Here is a 23,845-nt window from a genome sequence, read left to right on the forward strand (position 1 = left end):
ACCAGAAGAACTCTGACCAGTGCTCACTGCAGCAGCTCCAGAAGGGCTAGGGATTTGCTTAGGGAATAAAGAACATGCACTGCACTCTCCATAGGACGTGGGTTTTTTGCTTCAATAGTCTGGATGATTACCTAAAAGCATGACAGTAAAATAACCGATGCTTTTTCTCACCCACCTCACTCATTGCCAAACCAGCCAAGATCTTTCATCTGTTGAGTGACTTCAGATTTTACTGTAAGAGTAATCATTTTTGTTTACCAGGATGGTAATACTGAAACTGACCCAATTGTCCCATAGAATATTCTTCTTGATAAACATAGAAATTGACCCTTCTGATCTTAAAAAGCTTGAAACTTATATTTGTTTTATCTGAGTTCCTTCCTCAGGAGACCACCTTCAGGCCTCACAAAAAGTATTGAAGAACTGAAACCAGATCATGGCACCAATGCTGGACCCTCATTCACCATGATGGCTTCTTTACCCCTCCGAAGTTACTGTTTTCTTACACATTGTTACATTTCTTGCCTGCAATATAAACCCCTGATTTTAATCGGTCAGGGAGATGAATGTGGGACTTAGCTTCCATCTCCTTGGCTGTGGCACCTGATTAAAGCCTTCTTCCTTGACAATACTTGGCGTCTCAGTCATTGGCTTTCTGTGCAGTAAGCAGCAGGACCTAGACCGAATCCCTGGTGTTTTAGTAACAGTGCTACTAAAAAAGGCAAGATTGTTTTCTGTTTGCGTTCTGTAAAAAACAACAAAAGCAGAGATATATAGATGTATACCCATTCAAACATTATTTTCTGTTGAAAAGTTTGTTAGTCAGATTTTCATTGACTAATTGAATGATGACAATCATTTAAAATATGGCCTATCACATAATAGTTCATGGGAAAACATTATTAACAGGTTGACCTATCTTTTTCAAGACTTTTATAAATACTTGTGTATGCATGTACTATATATAATTAATAAATCTTGAATTATTCTGTATATGCCATTTTTAAATTTGTACTTATCTATGCATTATCTTTAAACATTTTCTCAGATTGTTCTTATGGGTTTTAGTGTCCAATCATGTTATATTTTCATCATATATTTGAACAACTATTGTTGAACATTTTGGAGTATTTTACATTTTCTCTTGTTTTAAATAATCATGTAGCAATTACATTTGTGTAAAAATCTTTGTATACTATTTGATTATTTCTGTACTAGAAGAACAATTGTATGTCATAGAATGAGTATATTTTAAAATTCAATTATTATTATCATTTTTATTACAGCAGTAATGTAGAGACCCTCTAAAATAACAATTATTAAGGTTACAAACAACTATTACACTGCTCACTGTGTTTCTAGGCACTGTGCTATTATATCAGACTTAACTTAATCTTCAATAAAACACTGTCAAATAGTTCTTTATATTATCTCAATTTTATTGATGAGGACATTTGGGACTTAGGTTGAACAGCTTGCCCAAAACCAAACAATTGATAAATGGCAGGGCTGCCTTACTCTAGAATCGTGTTTTCAAAAAAGATGATGCAGTTAGAAAATTATAGGACAGTTTTGATTTTCACACAGATTGGGAGAGGATGCATTTTGAGAATAGACACCAAGGATGTTAAATCTTCTGCAATGAGTGAGAGAGCCCCACACAACTTTAGGGTGTTTCTGGGTATTCATGTAACCAATTATCTAATTTTCTGAGCCTAAAACCTAAATCTGTCTTATACATAAATACAAATAACATTTGCAGGGTTTTAATATGCAATAAATTTACTAATGATGCAAAGCTTACTTGAGTGAAGATAGACCTGGATACAAATTTGTTTTCATCAGAATTTTACCAAGGGTTGGTCAACATTTTGGAAAATCAGGTCACTGCTGATATCACAACTGTAGTATGTGAGCCTCCGACACAACACCCTTACAGTCATCTAAATTTGGAGTGGTCAATTTCATGGTGACTGTATGCATAGGTGTGAATGGGGTCACTTTATAAGATCTTCTAGTCTGGCTCGGTGCAGTAGCTCACACCTGTAATTCCAGCACTTAGGGAGGCAGAGTTGGGGGATCACTTGAGCCCAGGAGTTCTGGATCTGCCTGAGCAACATAGCAAGACCTTGTTCTCCACAAAAAGAAAAAAAAACCGCAGAAAAAGTTGGTACGTCTTTTAGTGTGGTTGTGCCTGGGCACGAAATCCATATTTTTATCATAAAGTATTTCTCTTTATTCATCTTGGATTTTATATTAGTACAATAATTGCTTAAAACTATGTGAGTACTGTGTGTTACATTAGCACTTGATTTTTTCCAGGACAGTAAAGGAGTGATTCAACCTATTAGTTATAAAAAGGGTATTACATATGATAGGACTGAGGATAGCAAAATGTACATGTCTGGGGTACAGAGTAAGGGGTACATTTACACGTTAAATATAGACAGAGATAGAGGAACTCACACCTGCACACACAGCCTGAACTCTGACACAACATGTCTGTGCTTTTGAAATTATCATTCTCAATCTTTTAGTGAGCCATGATATCAATGCATAGGTTGAGACCAGAATTTTTTAATGAAATAAAGTAGAACAAATTAGAATGGAATGAAATGGAGTAGAGTGGAGTAGAGTGCAGTGGAATGGATGGAATAAGAGGAGATGGGATGAAATAGAATAGAATTGAATAGAATTCAGTATCAGTTTTGTCTGTTTTATATACCTGTGCTTATAAGGACATATCGTAAAATGCATCTTTTACTTTGGGCCAAAAAGGTGAAAGCCATTGAGCTTCACTGCTATACTTTATACAGAAAGCAGGTAACATTTTCAGGGGTTAATCATTTTTCTGTACCTGAGTGTCAAAGTTGGTTTTGATGGTGATTGATGGGAGAGGAAGAAACCTGAAGATACCAGTGATTTCTACACATCTTGAGTCCTCTCTTTCACAGCTTGCCTGAATGGAAGTGATGATGCTGGCACAAAGCCAATTCCTTGTCTGAATGTTTGTGTTCCCCAAAAATTTGTATGTTAAAACCTAATCACCAAGGTGATGATATTAGAAGGTGGGGCCTTTGGGGTTGATTAGGCCATGAGGATGCCATCCCATGAATGGGATTTATGCCCTTGTGAAGGAGGCCCCAGAGAGCTGCCTTGCCTCTTCCACCATGTGAGGACACATGGAAGGCACTATCTATGAGGGAAGGGTCCTCACCAGACACCAAATCTGCTGATGCCTTGATCTTGGACTTTCCAGCCTCCAGAATCATTCTAATGTTTATAAATTACCCAGTCTAAGGTATTTTGTTACCACAGCCTGAATAAAGACAATTCCTCATCCTCTTTCATTATGACTGACAGTGAATGTGCTTGCCTGTGCTACAGCTACTGGAGATTTTGCTGTTTGCTTTGTGTCACTATTTGGTCTTACAGTTATGAAATGGATAGAAATTATTCTCCCACATCTTTGCCTCCCTCTGCTTTTTTCTTCTCCCTTCCCTTCGTTGCATTTGGTTCAGAGAGGCTGTGTCCTCATGACACCATTTCATCCTGGCTTCCCAGACTCCTCACTTCAGGGATCTATAAGGTGATGTTTTCCCCCTGCCACCCCCACTGTTTCTTTGAAACTTACCTGATCTCCATCTCATGACTCTGTGGCCTGACAGATGACCACGAAGTTATTTTTCAAGACACTGATTCAGACTAAAATAGTAATGGATGTGTATATGACACCTTCTAGGAGGTATTTTTATTTCTAATGGAAGCAGAGTATTAATGAAAAGGAATGAAAGTAGCATAGGAGGCATATTTGGCTGGGGTGGAAGTGGGTTGTGGAAATTTCGACAGTTTCTTTCTTATAAGGAAACCAGGAGAACCTCTGCCTAAACATACAACTGGTCTTCATTAAACTCCAGACACTCTTTCAGTCTGTTTCAAGCATGACACAAATTAAACCATTACTATATTTTTAAAAAATATTATTTAAACAATTTATTACTGAAGGCAAATTCAGAAATAGACCCAAGAAATTTTATTTATGTTGTCAACACTCTACTGGGCAATTATAACTTGAAAACTTACATCATTATTTAGCCCTACTCTTTCTTTGCTGTTTTGGTCCAACATGTACTGAGTTTTTCTGATTTACACCCGGAATGTTTTGTTCCTTGATTTGATCCCTCCTTTCTTTTCCTACGGCAGCTGTATTCATCTTATCTAGATGGAATATTTCAAGAGCCTCACAATTTCTTCTCTTTCTCTTATTCATTCACTTTCTCATTTGTATTATACCTTCAAAACCATAGTTCTGATCATTTCACTCACTTGTGCAAAATCATTTGTGCCCCTCAATTACCTATAGAATAAAATCCAATCTTCTTCCCTTTGAATTTCTCAACGATCTGGCCTCATCATTCCTTTTACTCATTAGCTAAAAGAAATTAATTGTTGTTCATTGAATATCCCAAATACTTCTGTAATTATACCTTTGCTTACTCTTATGCATAAATCTTACTGGAATTTCCTTCCCACAGTGTCTGTGGTCCAGAATCCCTTATAATTTTTAAGGGCCAGAAGAAATATTACCTTTTCTAAGATATCCACAATACTTGCTTCACAGAATGAGCACAATCTTTTTTTCCCCTCATAACTATCCTAACACATTGTGTGTTAAATTCTTGACCACTTTTTTTCCCTTTTTAATGTTTTTACTTAAGAACAACTTTATATATAGTAAAATGCACAATTCTCAATAGTATAGTTTAATGTGTACTAAGAAATGCATACCCCTGAAATAGAGATACAGAGTATGTGCATTATCCCAGAAAATTCCCTATGGCCCTTGGACAGTCAGTCCCCACTGCCACTCCTTACCGAATGCAACTAGTGTTCTGATGTCTTTGACTACAGATTATTTTTACTATTTCTATGACTTCATATAAAAGGAGTCATTCAGTATAATAGTGTCTTCTTTAATATTGTAGTTTCTTTCACTTAAACTATATTTGAGAGTAAACCACGTTTTATCACTTATCAATTGTTTATTATTTTTAATGCTTAGTTGTATTCCATTGGATGAGTACAACATAATTTGTTCATTCATGGATGAAAATTCATTATTGTCAGTTTTTTGGCTATTAGAAGAAAGCTACTGTGAGCAATCTTTTTATGAACACACATTTTCATTTATCATGGATAAATACTGCCATATTTGCCAAAGTGTTTAAAACCTTTTATACTCTAATGAATAATGTATGAGAGATCCAGCTGCCTACCTCTTCAATAGTTGGTGTCAGTCCTTTTTTTTTTTTTTTTTTGAGATGGAGTTTCATTCTTTTTGTCCAGGCTGGAGTGCAATGGCGCGATCTCGGCTCACCGCAACCTCTGCCGCCCGGGTTCAAGCAATTCTCCTGCCTCAGCCTCCCGAGTAGCTGGCATTACAGGCATGCGTCACCACGCCCAGCTAATTTTGTATTTTTAGCAGAGATGGGGTTTCTCCATGTTGGTCAGACTGGTCTCAAACTCGTGATCTCAGGTGATCCGCCCACCTTGGTTTCCCAAAGTGCTAGGATTACAGGCATGAGCCACCACACCCAGCCTGGTGTCAGTCCTTTTAACTTTAGCTGTCTGGTGGGAAGGTAAATTACCATAATTATAATTTTCATTTCCCTGATGACAAAAGAAGTTGAGCTCTTTTCACGCACAAATTGATAATTCATATTCCTTAGTAAATTGTCTGTTTAAACTTTGATCTAATTTTTAAATTTTGTTATTTGCCCTTGTATTATTGAATTATGGGAGTTCTTTACATATTCCAGGTACAAATTCTTTGTCATATGTACTTATTGTAAATGCTTTCTTCCAATTTCGGGGCTGGCTATACCTGTTTAAGTAGTGTTTTTTGATAAGTGCAAGTTTCAATCTTGATTATGACCAATTTATCAAGCCCACATTTGTGAATCTCATTATCTAAAATAATGTGCAGGTGCAGATAAGGCCTTGGAGATGAGTTTCCACAAATACAGTTTCTCCAATCAGAAGATCTATGAGCTAAAGATATTACCTGCTTCTTAGGCACCCAATGTACAAGGGTAAGATCAGCAGAGCATAACCACTGTAGATGTCCTATTTGAAGAGTAGGGAAACAAGAAGCACTTCACACTCATTGGGCCATAGCAATTCTGAAATGCATGCAGGCACATGCTGCCAGTTCCTTGGCTGGAGCTTAGTTAGAAAAAGTCACTATTGCTCTTGGATCCACCCTCTGGATTCTTGGTTCCTCCCTGTGTGTTATCCAGCTGGTGTTTATAGCTAAGTAGTTTCTTCAGGATTCCATAAACATCTTTTTTTTTTTTGGAGACAGAGTCTCATTCTGTCACCCAGGCTAAAGGGCACTGGTGCAATCTTGGCTCACAACAACCTCTGGCTCCCAGGTTCAAGCGATTCTCCTGCCTCAGCCTCCCGAGTAGCTGGACTATAGATGTGTGCCACCATGCCCAGCTAATTTTTGTATTTTTAGTAGAGATGGGGTTTCACCATATTGGTCAGGCTGGTCTTGAAGTCCTGACCTCATGATCTGCCCTCCTCAGCCTCCCAAAGTGCAGGAATTACTGGTATGAGCCACCGTGCCCAGCCATCTTTTTAATTTTGTCCTTTTTCTCCCAAAACTGGTGGCAGCTTTGTCAGTACTACTCTCTTAAAAATCTTGTGGGATTCCTGTGAATCTCTTTGTACTTGATTTCTTTATGTAAAAGCCCTACCCATCTATTTCAATACTAACCAGTTTTTATATAGGGCTCCCTATAAAACAGCTATGGGACAATGTCCTTGAGATTATTAGATGTCCTAATGTGTAATAAAGAATATATTTGAGACATATGCATCAGAACCTTACAGGAAATTTCTTTTCTCTTTGAGGTACCTCCTTGATTCTTTTTGAAGTCTTGACAAAATATTTTACAATAATGCCCTTGGCTTTATCTTTAGATGATATTTTCCTAACAGCATGCTGGATTGGATTTTTGCTGTGATGGCATTTCTTAATTTGACAATCTTGGAGAGTGTGAGAATGAATCTCTCACATTTTGATAGGCTGTGTTTTCATTTTCATTTGGTTTAAATAAATTTCTAGGCTGGGCATGGCGGCTCACGCCTGTAATCTCAACACTTTGGGAGGCCGAGGCAGGCAGATCACGAGGTCAGGAGATCAAGACCATCCTGGCTAACATGGTGAAACCCCTTCCCTACTAAAAATACAAAAAATTAGCTGGGTGTGGTGGTGGGTGCCTGTAGTCACAGCTACTTAGGAGGCTGAGGCAGGAGAATGGTGTGAACCCGGGAGGCAGAGCTTGCAGTGAGCCGAGCTTGCGCCACTGCACTCCAGCCTGGGTGACAGTACAAGACTCCATCTCAAAAAATAAACAAATAAATAAAATAAATAAATAAATAAATAAATTTCTCATTTCCCCTGTGATTTCCTCTTTGCCCTCTGGGTTGCTTAAAAATGTGATTTTTGGGCTAGGTGTGGTGGCTCACACCTGTAATCCCAGCACTTTGGGAGGCCGAGACAGGTGGATCATGAAGTCAGGAGATCGAAACACTGTCTCTACTAAAAAAATACAAAAAATTAGCCAGGAGTGGTGGCAGGTGCCTGTAGTCCCAGCTACTCGGGAGGTTGAGGCAGAAGAATGGTGTGAACCTGGGAGGCGGAGCTTGCAGTGAGTGGAGATCGCACCACTGCACTCCAGCCTGGGCAACAGAGCAAGACTCCATCTCAAAAAAAAAAATGTGATTTTTGATCTTCAAAAATCAAAAATATTTGGGGGATTCTACAAGTATCTTTCTGCTTTTAATTTCTACTTTACTTCCGTTATGTTTGGAAAATACACTCTGTGTCATGTCAGTAGTCTTAAATTAATGAGACTTATGTCTCATCATATGGTGTATCTTTTTAAATATTCCATGTGTACCTGAAGAGCATGTGTATTCTGCTGCTCGTTGATGAACTGTTGTATTAGGTCAAGTGTACTGAGGGTGTTGATCAGATCTTCTATATCCTTATTATTTTTTGTTTTACTTTTGGTTAGTTTCTATTAATAATTGAAACAGAAGAGTTAATATCTCCAATTATAAGTGCAGATTTGTCTGTTTCTCCTTTAATTATCTCAGTTTTTGTTTTATGTATCTTGAGTTTCTTTTATAAGGTGAGCATATATATCTCCTTGAAAAGTTGAACTTTTTTTTTTTTTTTGAGACAATCTCGCCCTGTTGCCCAGGCTGGAGTGCTGCAGCGTGAGCTCCACTCACTGCAAGCTCCACCTACCGGGTTCACGCCATTCTCCTGCCTCAGCCTCCCGAGTAGCTGAGACTACAGGCACCCGCCACCACGCCTTGCTAATTTTTTTGTATTTCTAGTAGAGACAGGGTTTCACCGTGTTAGCCAGGATGGTCTCGATCTCCTGACCTTGTGATCCACCCACCTCCGTCTCCCAAAGTGCTGGGATTACAGGCGTGAGCCACCGCGCCCGGCCAAAGAATTGAACTTTTTATCATTATGAAATGTCCTTCATTATCTCAGTTAATACTCCATGCCTTGAAACATACACTTTCTACCCACTCCAGCTGTTTTATGATTAACATTTGCATGGTTCATCTTTTCCCATCATTGTACTTTTAACCTAGTTGTTTTCTTATATGTAAAATAAATCTCCTGTTAAAAGCATATAGTGAATCTTGTATGTATGTTTTCCAGACAGACAATTTGTGCTTTAAATTGGAGTGTTTCATCCATTTGCGTTTAAAGTAATTATTGATGTAATTGGGTTTACACCCTGTCATTTCTCCCACTATTTGGCCCATCTGTTCTTTGTTTCCCTTTGCTTCTTGTCCTCCCCTCTTTTGGATTAATAAGTGGTGTGTGTGTGTGTGTGTGTGTGTGTGTGTGTGTGTATTCTGTTTTATCCTGATTATTGTCTCATTAACAAGACACTTTTGTTTTAGTTTTAGAGGTGGGTCTATGGTTTGCAGCATGAAAACGGAGACCATATCACAGTCTCTGTTGAAAGAGCAATATTACATACCACTTCACATATTAAGTGAGAGATCTATAACAACATACTTTCACTGCTCCCTCATCCTTTATTCCACTGTTGTTGTATATTTTATTTCATTTTGTATATACCTTACAGTGGGTTGTACGGTGAATTGTGATTGGGTAAAATCCTAGTATATTAGAGAAGTTGAATATTTGTAATGAGTATTTTATTTTAAGAATATTAGTTATAAAACTAAGTTCTATTGAAGTAAGAGTCCTAGGATGGCTACACTTAGGGCTGTAAGTTTTAGATCAAGTGATATTGTTGTTTGGGGAGATGAAGTAGGGATAATGCTATTGGTGATGAGAAATCCAGCGAATATACTGCCGATTATAAGCCATTTAATTGGATTTATTAGGGAAGGGTTATTTTCGTTAATGTTGATTAGGATTGGGAAGCAGGGTTGTCCTATTAGGGCGAAGGAAATAATTTGGATACTACAGAAACTTATTAGAGAGGTGGCAATGAGAGTAATAGAGAGGGTTCAGGCGTTGGTATATGAAGTGTTTGTGCTTTCAATGATGAGATCTTTAAAGTAAAAGCCTGTGAGGAAGGGCATACCTGTAACTGCTAGGCTGTCAATAATAAGGGAGGAAGAAGTAAGGGGTAAAGTCTTAAATAGTCCTGTTTTTCGGATGTCTTGTTCATCGTTGAGGTTGTGGATGATGGATCCTGAACATGTAAATAATGTAGCTTTGAAAAAGCCATGGGTGCAGATGTGTAGGAATGCCAGGTGTGGCTGATTAATGCCAATTGTGACTATTATAAGGCCTAGTTGACTTGAGGTGGAGAATGCTACAATTTTTTTACGTCATTTTGTGTTAAAGCACAGATTGCTGTAAATAAGGTGGTGCCAGCTCCTAAACATAGTGTAAGGTTTTGGATTAGCATGTTATTCTCTATTAATGGGTGGAAGCGGATAAGCAGGAAAACTTCTGCCACAACTATAGTGCTAGAGTGGAGTAGGGCTGAGAATGGGGTTGGGCCTTCCATGGCGGAAGGAAGTCAGGGGTGGACACTAAGTTGAGCTGATTTTCCTGTTGCTGCTAAGAGAAGGCCAATTAATGGAAGAAAATCGGGGATAGGATTTAGGATAAATATTTTTTGAGGTTCTCATGTATCAGAGGATGAGAGGAATCATGCTATGGCTAGAATGAAGCCAATATCACCAACGCGATTATGTAGGAGTGCTTGGAGGGCTGCTGTATTAGCATCTGCTCAGGCATGTCATCAGCCAATTAGTAAAAAAGACAAAATTCCTACACCTTCTCATCCGACAAAAAGTTGAAAAACGTTGTTGACAGTAACTAGAATTAATATTTTGGTGAGGAAGATAAGTAAATATTTGAAAAACTGGCTAATGTTAGGATCTGGCTTTATATATCGTATTGAGAATTCTGTAATAGATCAGGTGACGAATAGTGCTACTGGAATAAATATCATGGAGAAGTAGTCTAGTTTGAAGCTTAATGAGAGATTTAAGGGTTTGAATTGTTATTCAATGTCAGTTTGAGGTGATGACTTCTTGGTTGGTATACATAAACATTGTTGTGGGAATGAGGCTAATGGCGAATGTGCACGCGATAGCTATTTTTACATAATATGGGTACGAGTTTTTCTTGCGAGGGTTGATGAAGGTAATAATGATTGGTAAGGTTAAGGAAATTAAGGTTATTATAGTAATGGAAAAATGCATGATTATTACTTTTATTTGGAGTTGCACCAATATTTTTGGTTCCTAAGACCAACGGGTAGCTCTTACCCTTTAAAAGTTGAGAAAGCCGTGTTGTTAGGCATGGGGGCATGAGTTAGCAGTTCTTGCATACTTTCTTGGTAAATAAGAAGTTACAGACTTCTATTATCAGATCCACAATCTACTATTTTGACTAAACTATATTTACAGGGTATAAAGCCTATAATTATTGTAGGGTTTAGAGATAATAGGTGAAAGACGTATAAATATTAATATACTTTCTCATGTAAAGGAGGGTTTAATACTGTTAATATAGTATGTACATGTTCCTCGTTGTGTTGTGACAAGTATATAAAGGGAATAAAGGGCTGTGGTTAATATATTAAGTCCTATAAGCATAATGGTAATGTTTGATCAGGAGAATGAAGCTATTATTACAAGGAATCCTCCTATTAGATTAATGGTAGGGGGTAAGGCAAGGTTGGTAAGATTCGCTGTAAGTCATCAAAAGGCTATTAGTCGAAGTAATGGTTCAAGGCATCAAGAGAGCAGTATAATTCGGCTGTGGACTCACTCGTAATTTGAATTTGCTAGGCAGAATAGTAAGGACAGAGTGAGTCCGTGGGCAATTATGAGGGTAATTGCACCGGTAAAGCTTCAGGGAGTTTGAATAAGGATAGCCATGATAACAAGGTTCAATTTTGTTTTTTTTTTTTGAAACAGACTCTCGCTCTGTTGCCCAGGTTGGAGTGCAGTGGTGTTATCTTGGCTCACTGCAACCTCCACCTCCCGAGTTCAAATGATTCTCCTGCCTCAACCTCCCGAGTAGCTGGGATTACAGGCACACGCCACTATGCCCAGCTAATTTTTTGTACTTTTAGTGGAGATGGGGTCTCACCATGCTGGCCAGGTTCATCTCGAACTCCTGACCTCGTGATCTGCCCACTTCTCTGCCTCCTAAAGTGCTGGGATTACAAGCATGAGCCACCACACCCTGCCTTAAGGTTCAATTTTTAAAAACAAATTTTAAAAAAAGAAAATGTCTTTATTTTTACCAATGTAGTTCGTACTTCCATGGCTTGTATTTCGAAGTGTAATCCAAATTTCCATCTGACATTTTTCTCCTTTAGTCTGAAGAACCTTATTTGACATTTCTTTCAATGCAAGTTTGTGGTGCTGAATTCTTCTAACTCTTGTTTATTTTAAAATGTCTTTATTTCAACATCATTTTAAAAAAAATGTTCACTGGTTATAGAATTCTAGATTGACATGTTATCTTTTCTTTCAGTATTTTTAAGATAGAATTTCAGTGTCTTCTGGCTTGCATTGCTGTCTTTTTTGTAAGAAATACAATACTTTTTAATTTATGTTTTCCTTCTATTTGTGGTGTATTATACTTAGTGTTTTGTTGATTTTTAAGGTTTTCTCAGACCTGGAGCAGTGGTTCACATTTGTAATCCCAGCACTTTAGGAGGCCAAGGCAGACAGATCACTTGAGGCCAGGAGTTTGAGACCAGCCTGGCCAACATGGTGAAACGCCATCTCTACTAAACACACGCACACACACACACACACACACACACACACACACAAAATTAACTGGGCATGGTGGCTCATGACTGTAATCCTATCTACTTGGAAGGCTGAGGCACAAAAATCACTTGAACTCAGGAAGTGGAGGTTGCAGTGACCTGAGATTTTCCCACTGCACTCAGCCTGGGAGACAGAGTGAGACTGTCTTGAACACAAAAAAAAAAAAAAAAAAAGTTTGCTTTTTATCATTGTTTTTTTCAGAGATATGTCTATGATAGTTATACAAGTTTTTATTATTGTGTATATGTTCAATCTGCTTGTAATTTATTGAATGCTTAGGATCTAAGAGTTGATATTTTCAGCAAATTTGGAAAATTTGGGGCTATTTCTTCAAATACATTTTCTATCCCAATTTCTTTCTCCTTTCTTACTAGGAGTCCAATTACATGTATCTGAGAACATTGGATATTGCCCCACTGTCTTTAAGACTGTCATTATTTAATATTTCAGCATTTTTATTCTATGTGCTTCATTTTTGTTATTTCTTAATGCGATTTCCTCAGCTTTTCTGATATTGTTTCCACAGTATCCAATTTACTAGTTAGTTAAGTGATTAACTAATTTTAGATATTTTAGGTTTTAAGGTCTGGAATTTCCACGTAATCATTTTCTACAATTACCATTTCTCTACTGAGATTCCCCATCTGTTCACTCATTAAGCTCATTAGTTCCTTTATATTTGTCAGCTAATTCCAGTCCCTTTGTCATTTCGGGGTCTATAATTACTGACTTTCAAAAAATTCATCAGTTATTGGTCACTTTTTTATATCTAGTAATTAAAATGAAAATTATGGTGGATATTGTGAAATATCACTTTATCAAAAGCCAAGATTTTTTTTACGAGTGATTCTTTGGTTTTGGTAGACAGTTTACTGACAGTTTTTGCTTCATTTTCCAATGGTCTGTAAAAGCTTTGTAAAGGTGGATATAAAGTCCGTCTTGGCCGGGTGCAGTGGCTCATTCCTGTAATCCCAGCACTTTGGGAGGCTGAGGCGGGTGGATCACAAGGTCAAGAGATCAGATACAGAAATTAGCTGGGCGTGGTGGCGCACGCCTTTAGTCCTAGCTACTCGGGAGGCTGAGGCAGGAGAATCACTTGAACCCCAGGAGGCAGAGGTTGCAGTGAGCCAAGATCATGCCATTGCACTCCAGCCTGGGCAACAAGAGCGAGACTCCATCTAAAAAAAGAAAGAAAGAAAAAAAATTCAGTCTCACAGGTCTAGAGTAGATAGATGCCCTTCTACTGCACTCTGAGGTCTCAGATAAATGCCTGGTTTTTCAGTGAGGTCTCTGTGTGCTGCTTGGTATTCCTCCAAGAACTTGGAGAAAGCTATGTACATTTCCATGGCTGCTTCTCAGCACCACTTCTTCCTGTACTTTTCCCTTTCCTGTACATGCAGACTGCCTGACAGCCTTGAACTCTGATTTCTGACTACCCATTTCAGTGAGATCACTCTTCTCTGCTTGGACAGCACATCTCCGAATTATTTCTAGAAAGTGCCTCCAGGCAAAAGGCTGGAGCCATCAGGAAGCTCACTTTATGTGTTTTCATTCTTTCAAGTATCACAGCCGTATAGTGCCTGTGTTTCATTTTTATAGTTGCTTATGGTGGAAAGGTCATTCTGGTTATAACAGTTACTCTGTAAGAGAAATGCAAGTTGCTCTTGACAATATTTTACTTAGCATCATAGTTATTTTTGTATATGCCTTATCTTTCTTATGAGACCAGAAGCACCCTGAGGGCAGAGTCCATGCATTCTTTATCTTTTTCTCCAGAGCATTCTACACAGCCTATATGCTATTTATTATTTAATTTGATTAAATATTTAATGAAAAATCTTTAGAATAAATAAATAAAATGAATGAAATAAAACACTTTATGAACTTTTGTAATAATTTCAAAGGCCACAAAATCCATTACACAGACTAGTTTTCTTCAACTCATCAGTTATTTTGTTTTCTGCAGCAATCACAAGAATATCTAAGTTCCTCATACTACATTCTTCCCCTGCTGATTCACAAATTTATTATAATCAGAAAGCATGTGAAAAACTGAGAAATGGGAGAAAACAACCACTGACTGCCATTTGGTAATAGGAGTAATTATTAGGAGTCAATTCGAGCATTGCTTTTAATCTTTTGAGTTGCTTTGTTGGTTGTCATTCTCTGTAACTACTAAAAAGTCCAGCTAGAATTTGTTTTCTTGGTCACACAGGCAAAGATGATGTTTGGAGTTCAGTGGTCAAGAAAACCCTGATGACTGCACTTATGTATGTTTTTGTTTAACTTGTGGACAAAGACTTATGGATAGGTGCAAAAAATAAGTCCTCTTTTGCAACCTGGAACACATTGTTCAGTATGAGTTTTGATACATATAAGAAGGGATATTATGGTACCTGAGACAGTTAACTGATGGGAGTATTGATAACCATAGAGGTTGGTTCCAGGCCAGGCTCAGTGGCTCATGCTTGCCATCCCCATACTTTGGGAGACTGAGATTAGAGGACTGCTTGAAGCCAGGAGTTTAAGACCAGCTTGGGCAAGAAAGTAACACCTTATCTCTACAAAAAATTAAAAATTAGCTGGGTTTAGGGGCATGTGCCTGTACTTGCAGCTACTCAGGAAGGGGAGGCTGAGGCAGGAAGATTGACCCCAGGAGTTGCAGGCTGCACTGAGCTTTGATGGCACCACTGTACTCCAGCCTGGGCAGCAAAGACAGACCCTGACTCTTAATTTTAAAAAGGTTGATTTTAGGACTGTAGAATAGATAGTTAAAAAGCATGGGATATGAGGGAAATCCTCAGCTGTATTAAATTTGTATTCCAATTTCATGTTGACTTGATACAGAAGATGGCATTTGGTTTTTAAAGCTTTTATCTTGAGAACATGATGTCTGGAGTTAAAGGTATTGACATATTCCACACATCTGTACTATTCTTGAGTATGATCACTTAGGGCATCAAATTGAGAACCAGGCAGATCCACCTATACTAAAAATGACCCTAAAGTAAGTTGGTTAAAGAAATTAGACCCCAAAGATTCTTGATTTTTCCGTAGGTGAATTTTGAAGTCTTCATCAGTATATCCATGTAAAAAGGAGATGACAGAAACCAAAATAAAATAATTATGGGCTGACAGGACAACTGGATTAAAATAAGCATCAGTTTCATTAAAAAGGGCTAACTTGAAGATAAATCTTTTGAAGATAAATTTTGACACCAGTTCTTTAGAGGCTCTAAAGTGACCTTGATGGAGAGTGAAAGAAATCACAACATGGAATTCGTCGAATAAAAATTTATTGACTTTAAATAATTTTGCCTAATGTTACATACACACGATTAAAAAAAACACCTCTTTACGCTGTCAAAAAAGAAAGAAAGAAAGAAAACCCTGATGAAGCCGCACCTGTTTGGGGTACAAGAGAACACACGTGTTCTATGTCATAAGGGTCGAAGCAAGAGTCTGCCTCACATAAATACAGATATTTTCCTTGAAGCTAGAAGATGAACTTTATTTTCATTTTTTAAGATTCTCAAGGTAATTTATAGATGAGAAGCTAGAAATAAAGGTTGTAGCATCATATGACATCATTTCTAGAAAATGACTGAGCTTGCCAGCAAGGAATTGCCCTAGTGATTTTTAAATGATTCCAGTTAATTGAGTTATTGAGACATTTTTTCTCTGTGATTTTCTCCCTCATCTACTTGAGCATTTTGCTAATTCTCATACTTGAGTAATTCCTAAAGTCTGTCATCTTTTCTCCTGTTCCTAGAAGTGTCGTGTAAACTTGGAGATCACGCTAACTCCACATGTTCCCCAGCTTGCTCAGATCCTCCATTTGGCTTCTTAGTCAACCCTTGTCGACTTCCCTGTAAATCCCACACAGACATTGTCCTTTATACCTGATGACCTCCTGAATCCAAAAGCTACATTTTCCACTGTCTGCCAAAATCTTTCACTGGATATCTGGAGAACATTTTCCTTTATGTGTCCATTGTGAACCAAACGAGAACAAACACTACATTGTCTTCTCTTTTGCCCTTTTTACCCATTCTGCAAACTACCCTATGTGACAGCTTTGTAGAATTGAAACTCAAAAATTGTTCTGACCCTTTTTCATCCTCTTTGCCCTCACAGCCTAGTCACTTTTCTAAAGATTCTCTGCCACATGTCCTGGATATCCATCCTGGACATCTGATGGACCCTGGTGTCTCTTCCTGTCGCTAATCTTGCATGTGACTTCCATTTTGTAGGACTGATATTTTCTAACTTGGGTAACAATGATGTCATTTTCTGTTTTTAAAATTCCAATTAAAAACTTCAGTGCATTTCTGTCATTAAATACATGCACCTTAGTCCAACATTTAATGGTTTTCAGTGTTCTCCCTTAAAACAGAGCTATCCCTTTTTCCTTTTTCTCCACTGTTTCTCCTATGTTTCTTGTGCTATAACCGAAGTGAACTCTAAGCAGGTTCCTAAATATCTGTTCAACTTTCCCAGCCCTGTGCCATGGTTAATGTTGTTCTGTGTACCAGACGTGCTGTCCCTTTCCTCCTTCCTTTTATATCAACCTGCTAACATCTTACCCAGCCTTTAAAACTGCCTAATTTTTCTGAAGTCTTTAGTGACAAGTACAGCTAGATATACTTTTTCACCCTTCTTTGAAATTCTGTGTTCCATTACTAATACTTCTACAGGGATGCATGTTCATTTAGACAAGTATTTACTGATACTTTATATCGATTGCTGTGCTTTTATTATTTGTGTACTTTTATTGTGATTTTCTGAGCTTAGTTGATGATACCTTTATGAAGAAATGTATTAGGTTTTACTCATGTTTTAATGTCTGACTTACAGCTGTTATCACAGTAGATGTGGCACTGTAGTTATTGCAAGTCTTGTCTCTCAAGGATAAAGCCTTATCTTGGTATCCTTCAAAATGGCAAGATGTTCATTCTCACCACATACAATTGCATTGTCCACTGTGCCCTGTCATGATTTTCACATTTCACTCAATACGCATGGTCTGCATCAATCTGGAATCATGCATTCTGCCATCTGTCCCTTTTCTTGAAAGTCCTGCTGGCTGCAAAACAGCTGAGATTTACTAATGGGTTAATATGTTACTTCTCCCCTAATTAAAACTATTGGTATTTAACAGGAACTTGGCCTACATAAGGGGTGACTCAACTCTAGAGAATTTCTGAGTGGCTGGTGGACTGATGGGATGATATTTTGGGTCTGGAACAGTTTTCAATGCCTGGTAAGTGGCTGACAAGTTTATCTGTGTCTGAGAGATAGCATAGGAGATTCCCGTAAACATGCGTCCATGTATTCACTCACAAATGTACCAGGGCCCTGCAACCCTGTGAACGCCAGGTTCCTAAGAACAGTAGTAAGGCTCACCTACCTTTGTTGCTCAGGGAGCCAATGAGGGCCTAGCCATTGCGCGAGTCTGGATTCATAGAAGATCACTTTTTATTCCAAATCACATCCTAGTTTTTGTCTTGGTCTGAATGGAAACATTAGGGGAAACACAGAGGAAAATCAGAAAGGAATCTCCAGCAACTAGTGGGAATATTAATATTTTCAGATCCCATCTCTACCTTTAATGGTAAGTTTACCTCTGTCTCTAGATTTTACCCCCCGCCCCTTTCCCTGGACCCATAATAACAATGGAATATTTCTATAATAGAATATTTATCCATGAGTTGGGGGAATAATCAGACCCTCAATATTGTGCTATGAAAGACTGAGTACATTCCTGCTCTAAAACCTGATGAAATCTACTCTTCCAAGAAAAACCAAAGGCAGGTTCTAATAAAACATATTTGATTAGTGCTTCTGTTTTTATAGATGTGGCGTGGTACTGATGGTGGTGTCTCGTCCATTCTTTCAGACACGTATTTCACACAAATGCACTAAATAAAACAATGCAGTTTTCTTTATTTCTCTACACATACAAATACACATGCAGACACTCATGCTTTTGGCAATTAAAAATACATTATTTTAGATAATTTGGTGACAGAAGTCAGCAAATTAACTCAGAAAATATAGAAAACTTTTCTTTTAGACCTGTTAAACAGCATTTTCCATGAAAATAACATTGCAGTAAATTGATATGCTAGGCAGGGCCGGGCGGGGTGGCTCACGCCTGTAATCCCAGCACTTTGGGAGGCCGAGGCGGGTGGATCACGAGGTCAGGAGATCGAGACCATCCTGGCTAACACGGTGAAACCCCCTCTCTACTAAAAATACAAAAAATTAGCAGGGCGAGGTGGCGGGCGCCTGTAGTCCCAGTTACTAGGGAGGCTGAGGCAGGAGAATGGCGTGAACCCCGGGGGGCGGAGCCTGCAGTGAGCAGAGATCGCTCCACTGCACTCCAACCTGGGCGACAGCGAGACTCTGCCTCAAAAAAAAAAAAAAAAAAATTGATATGCAAGGCAGGAAATGACAAGCATTCCTTTATAATAGGTCACCGCATATCTGATAGATATATCTGATGGGCTCACCTGGTTTTGCCATAGTCCTCAATCTTGGGTCAGTTTTATTGAAGCTAAAAATTGTAAGGTTAATGAGTGATAGATAAAAATTATGTGTCAATAATCACTTAGATGAATGATTTAAAAAAAAATTTTTTTTTTATAAATATTTCAGAAAGTTACTACAGAGTCCACAATTATATAACTAAATGTCTCACTGAGAACCAAGTACACAAAAATATGCCACATGAAAAGGAATTAAGCTAACATTTTAATTGAATAATATAAATAAATACCAAGATTTACAAAGAATGCAGGCATACACGCACATGTATAGTTTTCATGTTAGTATAGCTTTGAAAATACTAGGAAAATGTCTAGCAAAGTTACTAGTCTTATCAATATAAAGACAGTTTGGATTTTTGTTGAAAACAAGATCAAATGAAACAGAACTTAAATTATAAAAAAATGCAAACACACACCCACATGAGTAATTCCATGAGTATTTAGATTTCAGTAGTTTTGTACATCTTGTGAACACAGGTTCTTCATTTCTTCTCCTTCCATAAAAGATAATGTATAAACTACAATGGGGGTAAAATATGCAAAATAAGAAGGAGATAAAGTAGAATCAAAGATTTTTTTTCATTCATTCATTCAACAGATATTTATTAAGTATCCACTATTTACCTGGAATTTCATGTTTTAGTATTATAGTACATTTCATAAATTCCAATAATAAAGCCTTCTCAATTTTTTTTTTAATTGAAGAAATGGTGATATGGTTTAGATCTGTGTCCCCACCAAATCTCATGTTAAATCGTAATCCTCAATACTGGAGGTATGGCCTGATGGGAAGTGATTGGATCATAAGGGTGGATTTCTCAGGAATGGTTTAGCACCATGCCCTTGGTGCTGTCTTTGCAATAGTGAATTCTCGAGACATCTGGCTTTGAAAGTGTATGGCACCTCCCCTCTCACTCTTACTCCTGCTTTCACCATGTAAGATGCTTGCTCCTCCTTTGCCTCCTGCCATGATTGGAATCTTCCTGAGGATTCCCCACAAGCAGGTGCTGTCATGCTTCCTGTACAGCCTGCAGAACTGTGTGCCAAGGAAAGCTCCTTTCTTTTAAATTACCCAGTCTCAGATGCTTCTTTATAGCAGTGCAAGGATGGTCTAACACAGAAAATTGGTACTGAGAAGTGGGGTATTGCTATAAAGATACCTGAAAATGGCCAGGCATGGTGGCTCACGCCTGTAATCCCAGCACTTTGGGAGGCGGAGGTGGGTGGATCACGAGGTCAGGAGATGGAGACCAACCTGGCTAACGCGGTGAAACCCCGTCTCTACTAAAAATACAAAAAAACACAAAAAATTAGCCAGGCATGGTGGTGGGCTCCTGTAGTCCCAGCTACTCAAGAGGCTGAGGCAGGAGAATGGTGTGAACCCGGGAGGCAGAGCTTGCAGTGAGCCAAGATCACCCCACTGCACTCCAGCCTGGGTGACAGAGCAAGACTCTGTCTCAAAAAAAAAAAAAAAAAGAAAAAAAGAAAGAAAATAATGTCGGGCTGGGTGCAGTGGCTCAAGCCTGTAATCCCAGCACTTTGGGAGGACTAGGTGGGTGGATCACCTGAGGACAGAAGTTCAAGACCAGCCTGGTCAACATGGTGAAACCCCGTCTCTACTAAATATACAAAAATTAGCTGGGCGTGGTGGCGGGTGCCTGTAATCCCAACTACTCAGGAGGCTGAGGCAGGAGCATCGCTTGAACCCAGGAGACAGAGGTTGCAGTGAGCTGAGATCACACCATTGCGCTCCAGCGCACTCCAGCCTGGGCAACAAGAGTGAAACTTCATCTCAGAAAAATAAAGAAATAAATCAAAAATACAAAATCGAATTCATTTAATTTAGATTTCGGTTAAATAATTCTTATCAAAATGGTCCTGAGTAATAAGCTTTGGCCAAATTAATGAGTAGTAGCTATGAACCCCCAAAATTTGACAGGTCTTAGTTAATTTAGAAAGTTTATTTTGCCAAGGTTGAGGACGCACCCATGACACAGCCTCAGGAAGTCCTGGAGACATGTGCCTAAGGTGGTCAGGGCACAGCTGGGTTTTGTACATTTAGGGAGACATGAAACGTCAATCAATATATGTAAGAAGTACATTTGTTCGGTCTGGAAAGGCGGGACAACTTGAAGCAAAGGCAGGAAAACTCCAAATGAAGCTGGGAGGGAGCTTCCAAGTCACAGATAGATGAGACACAAATGGTTACATTCTTTTGAGTTTCTGATTAGCCTCTCTAAAGGAGGCAATCAGATATACATCTGTCTCAGTGAGCAGAAGAGTGACTTTGAACAGAATGGGAGGCAGGTTTGCCCTAAGCAGTTCCAGGCTTGAGTTTTCCTCAGTGATTTTGGGGACAAGATATTTTCCTTTCACATAGCCTACTGATCCAGACACACAGAGTGAACAGAATTTCTCAGACTCTCTGCCATAAAAATGAAGTGGGAACTTCTCTTTTGCATTTGTATCATTACATATGTAGACACAGCCAGCAAGTTTCTTTCTAATGACTGCCGAAAAATTGAGCAACTCCAATTCCCAGATTTAAGGGGTCATGAAGGATACTCTGATTTAGCAATAATTTTATCCCTAAAATAGACTGTCACATGGCATCCAACTGTCTTGTGGGCAAAATAGGTCATGGAGCAACGACTCCTTTAGCTGTTTTTGAGGTGGACTGTGGGATGCCGGGTGTCACTCGCTACAGGGCTCTGCCTTTGTATTCACATTTCTGGCCCCACAGGAGTTTCATAGATAACCTGATTTCACCTCTTTTTTCTCAGAGAGGTAGAATCATTACCCGCTCTGTGCACCTGAAGTTTCATTTCTGTTTAAGAATAAGTCTTTGACACATAGAACATAGACAAACTGTGATGGAATTAGGCAATATCAGAAAGAGAATAGTATGTAGCTACAGAAAAATAAACATTAACTTCATAAACTATGGTACTTTTTGATAACAGTATTTGCAATTATCATTGCATAATTTTCATTGAGATCACATTTACCATCTAAAATCCAGATAAGTGTTTTGTCATGTGGTGAGCACAGTCTGTAAAAAGATTTATTTTTTAACCAAGGGGGTTTATATACATAGAGAGTGACAAATCCATAGATTTCATTTTAATAATAACAGAGTGAAGATAAAACAAAGGATATCTGGCAATCGCTTATCTTGAAATAGTCACCTAAGTAAAAATATTTAACAGCAATTTTTTGTTTGTGATATTTATGTAATTCATGTTACATAATTTTATATATTATACATTGTTATATGTACTAAATATAATGTAATATATTGGTGGAGATAAAACATGGTTTTATTTCTATAGGGATGAGAGAATTCTAAAATAGAGTCAATCTATTTGTGTGAATGTATTAAATACTAGAGCAAATTTAAAGGGTAAAATAATAAAACATTCAATCTTCTAAAAAAGTTATTAAAACTTGGCAAATGCAGGAATGCACTATTAATGATTTTGTTTATTGGAATCTGAGCTATGTTCATTTATTATCAAATACTACTGCTTTTCTGAAAAAATAGAAACTTTTTATAGTCAGCATAAAAGCAGAAATAAGTCAATTACTATAATGATGGAAATAGTTGGAAATGCAATGTACAATTTCATAGCAAATCAAATTCAGTGTGTTTCTTGGCCTGGTTTGCTAATGCTTTCTGCCACCATAAAATCTGGCTGCAACAGGGCAATAGAATACTGGTGAGAAAATACTGGGTACCACTTTTTTAGAAGGAGAAAGGAAGAAGTCAAAGGAGTAAAAACAATGTGTGCAAAGCAGCACATGTTTACTCCCCTAACAACTGAAGAAGCGTAGCAATTTTGGATTAGAACAACGGCACGTGGAAAGGAGTTTGTCATTTGTGTTCACATCCTCAGGCGCTGAAAGGTATCACCTGGCAAATGTCCCGCCCAGGCGGGCAGAGGCGACGCTGCCTCTTTCCTGGCTGTGTGCCCACATCCACAGCCTGTTCCTGCTTTCCCTCCATGTTAGAGGGGATGGTTCCAGGAGGCCGCATGGCACATGTTAAAGCAAAACAAAACCAATGCCCTGCTCTTCTTCTTCATGCAGCTCCCATATTCACTATGACAGCCCAGAATTCCTCATCCTAATGATGGTGCAGGAGACTCGGGTTCTGGCCAGTCCTCTCTCCCCAGCAGCTCCTCCCTTCTCTGGCCTCTCTCTTGGCTGACGGAGTGATGGTTTCTTTCCATGAGAGACTCTGAGAAGAACTTGACTTTAAAATATTAGGTTTGCTTTTCCTCCTGTTCTCCTTGGATTTCTTTTCTTTCCTTTTTTTTTTCTTTCTTTTTTTTTTTTGAGATGGAATCTCCCTCTGTAGCCCTGCCTGGAGTGCAATGGCATGACCTCTACTCACTGCAACCTCCAGCTCCGGGTCCCGGTTCAAGCAATTCTCCTGCCTCAGCCTCCCAAGTAGCTGGGATTATAGGCACGTGCCACCATGCCCAGTTAATTTTTGTATTTTTAGTACAGACAGCGTTTGAACTCCTGCCATTGTGATCCGCCCGCTTTGGCCTCCCAAAGTGGTGGGATTACAGGCGTGAGCCACCATGCCTGGCCAAGATTTCTTTTCTAAGAAAATAGAGAAAAAAAATATACAGAATGTGTGTGTGTGTATACACACACAATATATATACACACACACACACTTTTATGCTGACTATAAAAATTTCCAGCCAGGTGTGGTGGCTCACATCTGTAATCCCACCACTTTGGGAGGCCGAGGGGGGCGGATCACCTGAGGTCAGGAGTTCAAGACCAGCCTGGCCAACGTGGCTAAACACAATCTCTACTAAGAACACAAAAATTAGCCGAGTGTGGTGGTGTGCACCTGTAATCCCAGCTACTTGGGAGGCTGAGACAGGAGAATTGCT

General features: G+C 38.6%; 1 non-coding gene and 1 pseudogene across 1 annotated transcript; one reads left to right on the forward strand and one right to left on the reverse strand.

Annotated features, from left to right (window-relative positions):
* Positions 1-546: 546 nt before the first annotated feature.
* LOC129048480 (NADH-ubiquinone oxidoreductase chain 5-like) overlaps positions 547-23,845 on the reverse strand; it is an 83,983-nt pseudogene continuing 60,684 nt past the window's right edge.
* Positions 14,643-14,770, forward strand: LOC112135331 (small nucleolar RNA SNORA40). Its single transcript, XR_002916629.1, has one exon. It is a non-coding gene; the product is annotated as a small nucleolar RNA SNORA40 (small nucleolar RNA).

This window comes from Pongo abelii, chromosome 8, assembly GCF_028885655.2.
Source record: "Pongo abelii isolate AG06213 chromosome 8, NHGRI_mPonAbe1-v2.0_pri, whole genome shotgun sequence".
Taxonomy (NCBI): Eukaryota; Metazoa; Chordata; class Mammalia; order Primates; family Hominidae; genus Pongo; species Pongo abelii.